The sequence below is a fragment of the Limulus polyphemus genome, unplaced genomic scaffold (genome assembly GCF_000517525.1).
Source record: "Limulus polyphemus unplaced genomic scaffold, Limulus_polyphemus-2.1.2 Scaffold63, whole genome shotgun sequence".
Taxonomy (NCBI): domain Eukaryota; kingdom Metazoa; phylum Arthropoda; class Merostomata; order Xiphosura; family Limulidae; genus Limulus; species Limulus polyphemus.
In genome coordinates this window covers 688569-700270 of record NW_013665673.1, presented here as the reverse complement: position 1 = coordinate 700270, position 11702 = coordinate 688569, and positions in this window count along the sequence as shown.

The window sequence follows — 11702 nt, the reverse complement described above, 5'->3', positions numbered from 1 at the left end:
ACACCGGTCCTTGAACTGTGTTACGTTTTACTATTAAAACTAATGCTTTCATATTAACACCTTAAATGATTAAAGAATTATATTTACGCTTTTCATAAAATACGTATATGTATAAAGTTCTAAAACCGAAAAAAAACAACACTTTTTCATCAAATTTAATCAAAAATTCAAGAAATTCAAATGCTTTCTTTTATGTATTTTTCCATATCAAGAAAGAGCAGAATTTGAAATTTGATGTTTTCCAGTGTAGTTGTCAAAAAAAAAAATATGATCTGCTTTTCCTTCGGGAAAACAAACATCGTACTCATATTATACCAATATTTGTAAGCAATGTTATATATATATATTAGATATTTCTTCCGTTAATATCAGCAGAATGACGCAAGTCATACTTCGCAACTGAGTGCAATTTTAGCTGTATAGAGATATAAGAGAATAAGCCGTTATATGCTGCTGTCAGCTAAATAATACCAAAGCTACTACTAAGCCGACCTCTGTTCGAATCTCTGGCATGCTCTACTAAATTCTTACTACGAGTATAACAGTTGATACGGGGACAAAGTCGATTATCCAAAGTGTAAACACGTTTCTTATATTAAGTTGTTTTCTATTGTGTACCCACAAAACGTTGCTCGCAATTAAAAGTGATGGAATGAACAAAATTATCGTTCAATGATAATATAGAAATACCTATCCCTAAACACAGAAAATGTACTTGTAGAATTTTATATAAGTGAAACAAATTCATTTACATTGGTATTTTATTAATTCTAATATTTAATTATAATTTTATTATATTCAAGAACAATCTATAAATTTAACAATAGCTTAAACATACTTAATTTAGCCATAACGTTACCATATTCGAAAACACAACATAGATTTAATCATAATTTTATCATATTTGAAAACACACTATAAATTTAGCCATCACTTTATCATGTGCATGAACACACTTTGAATTTATTCTGCCGTGTTAGCTCTAAAGTACATAATTTTCATGAATAGATAACTCAAATATTTTAATGATAATTTTATATTATTTCGATTTTAAATATGTTCTCGAGAGGGCAAAAGTAGTGTGTAAATAAAACCATTCTCTCATTCTTATAACTACCTAAGTTAAGAGATGACACCTATATCTTCAATCTGTTCATTGTAATGTTTTAACAGTTTGAAGTGTGTGAATTAAGAGTTGATACATATATTCACATAAATAAAACAACTTCAAATGTCTATGTTGCGAGATGCAAACCGATCGTTTCCCTGCAATTTTGTAGTGCACTAAATTTTTACAAATATATTTCATAACTTGGTTTTATAGCATCTTTTAATCCTGTTCAGAAACTTACGAATAAAATTCAAGAAGTTTCAACTTACCTGTTTTTTCATAAACGTATTTTTACGGCTTAAAAATAAAAAAATAAACTCGATTGTCTCAGTCTGCGAACATTATATATATATATATATACAAATATATTACCAGTTAGAATGAAATACCTTGTCGTATTTGTTTACTGAAGCATCTTTCCACAAGTGATAACATGAAACTCAGAAAACTCTAGTCACGTCGCTAAATCCGCCTCTGAACAAACAGGAAAGAAAGAGCATTAAAGTAAGTCACTAGGTAAAGGTTGGTCATCGTTATAACTATTTCCAAGTGGGCTAGGTAACGACGTTTTAGACTGAGTGACCTAGAAATCATTAGGCTACAGTTGGAACTGGCATAATTTCCTACTAAATCAAGAAAATGACGTGAAGGATGTCCTTGCTGAATAGAAAGGTATACAACTTGTATTACATACACCTATGAAATAAATCATGGCGATTAGCGCATTCATGTATATATCTACGTGTAACCTCACAAGTTTTCAAAACAAAGTAGATCACATTATCGGACAATTAGGTTTGGTGAAGTTTGAGTTCAATGATCTTATAACTGCAGAAGGTAGAAAATGAACAAAAAATGGAAGATTATAGCTTCAGTTACTGCAAAAACATTTAATGCTAGTCTTTACTTTAAGGCCAGGCCAATAAAAGGTAACATGATCTTACTGATATTTATGTTATCATCAGGAAATTTATTCCTTTTTATTTTAATTCTTAATGCTTTATGTTTTACATTTTAACAGATTTACATTTTTAAAGCCTTCTTCAGAAGGCAGACCTAATTAACCAAAATGTAATCCACCGATTTAGCCCCAAGGCAGCATTGTTTATAAAACAAAACTGCAACAATCGTTCCCGGAATTGAAATTTCCTTCACAGTATTGGATTTCAGCGGGGAAATATGCCTAACATTTAACGTGAGCTTAACTTATCTATTTTATAAACCAAACGTTCACTTCACTTCATTACTCAACGGTGGGTCAATCGAAAAAGTCTCACTAAACAGAAAGTTTGAATCAGGTTTATTAACAATAAATAAACCAAAGTTATTTCTATTACGTGCAGTTTTTGAAAACTAAACTCCAAAATCAGCATAATTCTTCTATTTTAAAGAAAATGCAAATGTTTGAAAGTTATTACATTTAAAATCATTGTATTTCTTAACCTACCAGAAATGTTTCAACGAGTTAAGTCAGTTGGTAATTAACAAATATAATTAATTCGGAAACTTATGACACTAAAAATCGGGTTCCGATACTTGCGATTGACACAGTACAAATATCCCATTGTGTAGCTTTGTGCTTAATAACGATCAAGTAAACAAAATTTGAAAACTAACCAGTTATGAAAGACTTAAAGTAGCAGTACATTTAAAAATTGTCTTACTAAGTTATCCAGAGTCTATATCGAAAAATTTTGATTGGTAATCATTTTTATTTTTAATTAAAATGGTTTTTTAACACGACTAACAGAAGATTATTAATACCACTGAGTTTTAAATTAGGTTTCTAAACGATTTTGTTTGTTAAAATAAAGGTCATCAAGTTGTTGTTTTTTATCGCCATGTTCTTTGTTGCTACAACGCACAAGAGTTTTCGGTTACCAATCAACTTACCTATGTTTGTTTGTACTGTTGACTGTGTTTCCAAACTCTTTGTTAGTTTTCAGAGTCCTGATTGTGGTTTTATAAGCCGGTGTATCCTTGTGATACAAAACAAATGAGATTAATTACTAGTAAGATATGTCTTTCTTCTTATCTACCGACCTGTGTTTGGGTTAGGCTATCAAACTGGCAAAGAATAACGTTTGGATGGTAAACTTTGACATCGAGGTTACTGATGTTAAGACATATTAAAATGCTAAATTATAAGTAGCATGTGTCTTACAATAGATAGAACTTAGCAATATGATCACATAAGCAAGTGTATGTTTTTAAAACGATGTGTCGTTAGCTTTAAAAAGGATGGCTTAATAAGATTAATTAATTTATAAGAGACATAATCACGTATAGCTGATCTCTAGGATAGGAGTATGTCTTCACCTAACACCATTAATTATTTATCCTGAAGCAAAACAAAAAGCACCTATTCATTTCTCCCCAAATTATTGTTCTAAATTAGTTTATCGAAAACATGAGAGTAAACATTGCATTTATAATAACTGATAACATTGAAGAGTTGAGAACTAATCCAATGAACCAAAGATATGACAAAGTTTCAATTAGCCGAAACTGTAAGAAGATACGTCAACAGTCAAAGACAATATATAAAGAAAACTGCTCTGCAGTGTTCGTAAGACTGTTGACTTTAAGGATTTATACAAAGAAAACCGTTACTTTCTGTTTGATAACTCAAGTAATACACTTTTTTTTTACTTTATGCTCATAAAAACGGAGTATTATTCATCTTAACGTTGAAATTCCGGAAGAAAAATTTGTTAACTAACAAACCCTAACAAATAACTTATTATATTCATTTTATTTTAATGTGATAGATCGGAAAACTGAAATATGTTTCGTCGGTAAATAAACGTGTCGTAGTTATTTTATAGAGAGTGTTACCTAGCGGTATGTCTGAACACTATGTCAAGTAACGATTTGTGAATGGTCAAATTACTGTTCCATTATTGTAAAACTAGAAACTTTAGTTATACTCGTGATTTATATGAAATACAGCAGAGTGAAATTTGCATTTCTAAACAAAAGAAGTAAAACATATGCTATTATTCTAGACCTTTTGTTACCCTAGCTGTGGAAAATTTTACAAAACATTAGACAAAATAGTATCAATATACAAAACTGTTTTGGTCGAAAGATCTAATTTTCGTCAGCGCTCTGGTTATTTGATTTCTTTAATGATCATTTAACTACTGTTATTATCCTAATAACTCTCCAAGTTTCATGAGTAAACCAACATGTAACAATGCAAAAGGATAAAAACTTTTAACTTAAGGTAAAAAATTTTATACCACGGGTGTTTTTCGACTACTGTAAAGTTCATCTGTCAGAATCTTAGGTTTAATAGCAGCATGCTTTTGACAATTAAAATGTCGACCACACGGTACACAACACAGCTTATATGTGGTGACGGAAACGAAACAATCTGTTATGTGGGCATAAATCATATATTGAGGCCTCAATGCACTTATTTTAACAACGAAGTAACCGTGGTTTACTCACGTAGAAATGCTACAAAGTAAACCTATTAGGACTAATGCCAAAGAATCTGCCTAAAAAGAATAGTACATCTTGTTAATCCATTGAATGTTTCTATAGGGTAATAGGTAAAAATTTATGTCATGAAGTTGGCATTCCAGCCCCATAAATAGTTCACGTACCTGAATGAACAAATATGTCTAATTTAATAATTATTGCTATTAGAAGAATGAAACAATAGAATTTACCCTCCAAACTGATAAAAGTAGCAATACAACCTGCCTTCTCTCTGATCTATATTTTTTCAAAGCAGGATTATGCTACTGTTTTTGAATCCGTACCGTTAACATAAACAACAGGAAATTACCATGAAAGCGCTACTTTGCATTTCTGGGCATGAAGTGGGCTTAGCTTTTTTTTTTTTTTGCTTTTTTTTTTTTGTCTGATGAAAACTAATGATATATTTTCGTGGCTCACCTACATTGAAACTTTCAAAATGATATCTAACTATGGAACACATGTTCAATTATCGTAAACCATACAAAATATTACAACGGATCGTTAAAAATAAACATGTTTTAGATCTTAAATAAGTTCTGGTGTCGCATGGATTCAGAAAAAAAAAGATAATAACAAACACTAAAAGACAAGATTCACTTGCGAAATAATGCTTTATTTGTTTGTTAATTTTAGGCCAAAGCTACACAATAAGATATCTGAGTTCTGTTCACAATGGGGAATCGAACCCCGGATTTTAGCGTTGTAAGTTCATTGACTTATCTCTGACCCACTGAGAGACGAATGGTGCTTATAAAGGGTGATTAATCTTGGTTTTTCACTTTATTAGAACCAAATAAAAATAAGACGATATTTTGCCGAGTCCATTTCGCATAGATTGAAGAAAATCTTGGAAGGTATCTTATTTAGTTGTAGTTTATTTGCTAAAGGTATGGTCAGCAATTTGTATACTGACATCAGCAGGAAATTACTGTGGCAAAGATGTAGTTCAAGCTCTTCTCCAAAATTGCTTAGGCTAATTAAAATTAAGTAATGAAGATGGTGGCCAAAGAAGATAAGTGAAGTCACTGTCATGTTCTTCAAACTGTTTTCAGGCAATTCGAGCACAGTGGATTGATACATATTGTCTAGAAATAGTTTCTTATTCACTATAGTGCTAATGGAGCATCGTTGCTTGTACAAGATTATCAGCAACGCTTTTATATCCTGCATGTTATTTGTTATTCTAAAAGAGTCGAATGGCCACAAGACAGTTCCCCAGAATAAAATGTCACAACACCTTGAACAGTGTGCACTATAAAAAAAAACACAAGCGGGGATTAAATGTTTCGTGTTTTTTTACATATATATATATATATATACATATATATTTACTCTGCCATCTGTACTGAACAGAGTCAAACACGGCTCGTCAGATCATGAATACTTTCAGTTATTCACAGACCACTTTTAATCATGCCCCCTTCAAAAAATCTGAGAGATCCTATCTCATATCCTTGTCTAGCCGATTAACAATGTTATTACATCTCTGCATTTAAAAGTTTCAAACCAATCACCTGACACGTTACATGATCGAGCAGTTTATTTTAAGTCTGCTAGAAAGTGGCAATCACAATAATGTTACAGTTAGTGTAGATGGTGTGGATTCTACAGTTACATGTAAATCAAAACTTTGGATAAAAGTGATTTTTACGTGCACTTTTCTTCGTTTGTTTGTTTGAAGTTAAGCACAAAGCTACACAATGGGCTATCTGCACTCTGCTCCCCACAGGTATCGAAACCCGTTTTCTAGAGCTGTAAGTCCGCAAACATGCCGCTGTGCTACTGGGAGGGGGGGGGCACTTTTATTTAAGAATAAAAGCTGGTGGTACTTAGGTACTATAATAAAATAAAGACAGTTCGGTAAATGATAAAGAACCTTCAAGCCCACATGATTCAGATCGTTTTCTGTCGCATACAAACACATAGTTTAAAGCCGTAGAAAACGTTGAGCATTCGTGTTAGGCGTTTTTAATTTAACAGAAATCACTTTAGCGCACGATTCGATAGCTTATTTGAAACTGTGAAATAAAAGCTTTTTTTTTCAAAAATCTTGAAAAACGGCTGCTATTATATACTTTCAACTCTGAAAATCAACTCTAGACTTTAACATTTTCCCTTTGTGTTCTAAATTCATTTAGTTTGCTCTATGTATCGATTGACAGATAAAATTACACTTGAAAACAGTGGTGCTAATAAAATAAAATTACAGCTAAAAATTTTATGTTATTTTATGATAGTTTTATAGACTCATCGCGTTTTATAGTGTATATTAAATATGTGTATATATATAGTATACTGGGATTACTCCCTGTGATGTCGCTTTAATATTTTCTTTTATTTAACCTCATATGAAAAGTATCTGAGATATCGTCAAGCATCGTCAGTCCTGGAGTTAGGCTACTTTCTCTCCAACCCAGAGTTCTTTGATGCTGGAGATTTTGTTCTAAGAAAATCATTGCGTGACAGCTCAAAAGAGAACTTGTACTTTTTATAGATTAACTTTTAATTATTAACTTTTAAACATCTTTAAATAGAGCTAAGATTCCCCACCATTTCTCTTTCCTTATAACCAGTCAACACGAACTGAATTCGTTGAGACTTAAGACTGAGTTTAATTCATGCTAACATATATATATGCAGATATATATAACTGATGTTTACAGTAACATTGCAATATATCAAAATTATCCCGGAAATCACTATTGCAATAAATTTGGTGTTGTATTCGGGTGTGATTTTAGAACCATATCCTGTAGATCTTAAATATGTGCAATAAATATTATGTTTAATTTAATTTTGTAATACTTAAACCTATATTAACTTGCCTGTTATTTCTACTTTTATTTCGTTGAAGTACATTGGGTTATTTCGTTTTATTTAATGAATGCTCCTAGCTTATCCTGAGGACACAAATCAGTATTGTATTCGTTATATCTTCACATATTGTTCTTAATAGTGGCTTTTTCAGAAGCTCCTATGATAAGATATGTTGCATTCAATTGTCAGTACTTCAGGTGGAATGACTGAAGAATACTAACTGAACACTTATTAACATTCACAAAGTGTCTATGGTGAAATATATTAGTTGAATTATCAGACCATTGGGGGCATACATGAAAAATGCTAACCAAACATTTGTTACCACATCAATAGCTTGATATGCATGCCTGTTTGAGTATATTTACAAGAGTTGAGGATTGTACGAAATTTCTTGTAAACCAAAAACATTTATTGCTTTATATTTCTTTTACAATAAATTACCTGATTTATAAAATACCAAAACAACTGGTGTACAAATCATTCTCAATATGTATATATAAACTTAAAACATAGAAAACAAAACACGTTTCTTCGACCGCTTCTTCTTTATAGTGACTCTAGTAATCTTTGGATAAAACAGGTCTGTAGATGTTTTGACCCAATTAATATGTACAAACTCTTTGTTTCCAAGATCTATCTTCTTAGATTTTGTTGTTTTTGAGAATAACAAAATAAACTGTACACTCCAACGTTTCTATTTATGTGGATTATTTTAGTTCTTATCAAGATCTTTTGCCGTATCAAACTTTTCGAGAGATCTTTCAAATTTGTTCACATATTCAAGGATGGTATCAAGTAGGATGTTGTTCACGTTTGGTAGCGCCCTCTTACGTCTTCCAGTTGGTACAGTAGTTGTGAGAGTTTGGGTATTAAATAGCCCTTGAAACAACAAGAACCCGAGGAAGATCAATGGCCAACCGAGAGTCGAGATTAGCAGAGGAATTAGTATAGCAAGTAAAACAACCATTCCCAGATCATCTCCTTGTCCACCAGATGTTGGAAGGAAGAAAGGATCATTGAAACCTTGCCGAACACCAACTGGGTACCAGCCTCCTGAAGGCATGTATCCACTGTCCATGCCCCAGCGTTTCTCAGTTTTTTGGCTAAGAATAACCACGAACAAGGTTAAGAAGAGGAAACACCCAAAACTGATTGTTGATGACGACATGTTTGAGCCTGTGCTAAAATAACCTATTATTGCAATGAAGAAGAGAGTTAGTGTTGTTTAGTAGCAAATAATATTCTTATTGATTAAATTTTACAATATTATACATGTGCATAATCTGAGGATACAAAAGTCAGTATAAATATATATTTAAACTCTATCAAACTTTCAGCCTCATTTTAAATAGTATATTCTGCAGATTTACTTAAATAAATTTGATTTTTTGTGGCAGTAATTTTGGAATTAGAATGTAAATATCTTTGCTTATCTAGTCATATATGTTGAAAAAATATTTAATTCTTCTACTCCTTTCAGAATTACGGTACTCAGATGATAAGACTTGTCAACTTTTACCTTACTCAAAAACATTTTCATTGGGTTCATTTTTACTATTTCTACAAAGATACCTTGTGACGTTTGCTTTAGGGTTTTTGTATGCCACAACTAACACATATCTTTATTAGTTTAACATACCTTTCTCGATGACATTAATAAAAACATCCTTATTTCAATCATCAAAATTAATACCAATGCCGAATTACATTCCGATTATCTCGAGGAATAAAATAGTAACCAAGTTTATAATAATCAGCTCAACATATATAAATATTTAGAATTCTATGACAAAGAAATGTAAATTACATAAGTGTGAAGATTCTTTACCTTGGTTACTGGAAGAAGTATATCTTGAGTTGCACCTTCGTAAATCTTCAGCTAATATCCGGTGTATTCCAGTGCTTACAGTGATATGATATAACTTGGTTCGTCATCTTATATATATACTGTTACTTACCTTTCCCTTTGTTCGTAGTTGAGTGGTTTAATCAGTTGATGAAAGTAATTAAGATTCATAGGGTTACATATACGGCTCTAATCAACCACAGTAATGATCAGGAAGTAGAATGAAGAATCATAGATAATATTAATAACACTTCAAATGATATGGAAAGTTGCGTATAGCTTACAATATCGAACCTGTTGTGTCGAGGGTGGAAGCAGTTCAAGCAGACCAAGGTCGAGAAAGGAGGAATGTAAAGTTCATAAGTCAAGCGTAAGGGGTTGCGGTGAAAGTTCATTCGTATACGGTTTCAGTTAAAGGCCATACTTTTAATATTAGAGCTAGTTTAAATAAACGTAAACAGTCTTGCAAAAAATAGTCATCCTAGGATTGTAAAACTGGTTTCTTTATATCTGAATATAAAATATATCTCTATGTTAACCCTCTATTACACATTGTAAATCTGTCTTTGTTACCTAATACACGTACAAGTGATTCAGTTCTGTAATTAAACGCTCTTACTTCCAAGTAACAGTCTAAACAAACCATGGAATTATTTTTCTTGGTTCCTCAAATAAACAGTGTTATCTCTAAGAAACGTACCTATTTATAACTTACCAAATATATTTCACAGAAGTATATTTTTTGTGCAATATAAACTTATTTAAATAAGGAATAAATAAAAAAACATTTTTCCACCGTATGTTCACTATGCGTTTAATAGAGCATTAGATACAGAAATTCTTCGAATTTTGAAATAGAAATATTTTAAATATCTTTCTTTTTCTTCTTAAAACTATACAAAGGGTGTCTGCTCTATGAATAAACTTTCCAGGTAAAGTGAAAGGCAGATAAAAACACTCAAAACCAAATTTAGTTTTATTTGGCAATATTCTTCTCTTCAGTCATTTAATTCTGTTAATCTTAATAAGGACAATGATTTTTTCTCTAGAATTGCTAAATGTAATATTCAGTTCATATATATGTATATATTTGTATATTATTACCCATCTGAACAGTTCAAAATTCTATAATTTTATATTTTACTGGGCTATAAAAATGTATGTGTTTTTCATTAATAGCCAGCGTATCAGATACCTAAACCCAAGGATTTACTAGCAGGTAATAATTTAAACTGTCATTGCTTCAGTACACAGAATTATGAATTTTCATGTTCAGTCGATGGATTTCTTTAACCCATTGACTGTTTATTCGCTGTATAGGGTACAGTCTGCCTCCGGCAGTTGAATGTAAGTGTGCAGTGTACAGTGTGCAGCTCGCAAAAATTCCGCGCGCTTAGTAAGCAGTCGCAGTCAAAAGGGTTAATTTTAGAAATCAACAAATGTTTATTTAATAAAAATGAAGAAATTCCCACTACAACGCTTTGGTCATAAATAAAGGCTTATAATCCTCAAGCAGTATCCTAAAATAAAAGTTTACTTTCGCTTATTTTACTGGCATTGATAATGTAGTTACCGAAAGAAGAAATTAATCAGTGCAATGAACTAAGTCCAAACAGGCTTCATGGAAGCATTTTATAACATTTGTAAAACAGTGTTATATCCATACTGAACAAACTGAAAAAAAAATGTATATCAAACTGATGAGTGTTTTGCACATACAGTGTCAATTCTTCTTTAAAAACTCTAAACGCATTGTATATATTTATATAGTATGTAATGAACGACTCTCAAAATCCTAGGAATCGAACGTCCTCCATTGGTTAACATGGTGGATTATGGATCTCCGGCTTCTGCTTTCCGTTACCGCCAAAAAAATATCACTTCCAACTTTAGAGTGGGCGATGGATGCTCTAGTCTATCAGTTCAGAATTAGGAAAGGCTTTGTACGAATATCTGTAAACAAACAACACAGCAAAAATCTCAGAGAAACACTTACATTTTAACATAACAACAGATCAGAGTTAAACCGAATGGTTGTGTTTGTAACTTACTCTGTTTACATTATTGTCCAAATCTCTAATTCCTTAGTGTTTAGTGTTTTTTTAAGTCTCTTGTTTTTGTTATCCACTGGATTATTTAAGAATTTTATTTACAAACTGCCATATAATAGTAAATCTCGTTGTATCAAGATTAATTTGAATTTTGCAAAAGATAATAAGACTGTTAGGAAAGAGCACGTCATAAAGATATTACAAACCATTTCTTGTGTTTGTGTACTCTAAAAGGAGCTGTTCAGTAAAGAAGTAAAAATTAAGATAAATATGTCATTATTACTGAATATAAATATCTGTTTATGATAAGTATGAGATGCGTTTATTATGTTCATTTGTTACTATGAGAAGAATACACCCACGAAAGTTTATACAGAATTGT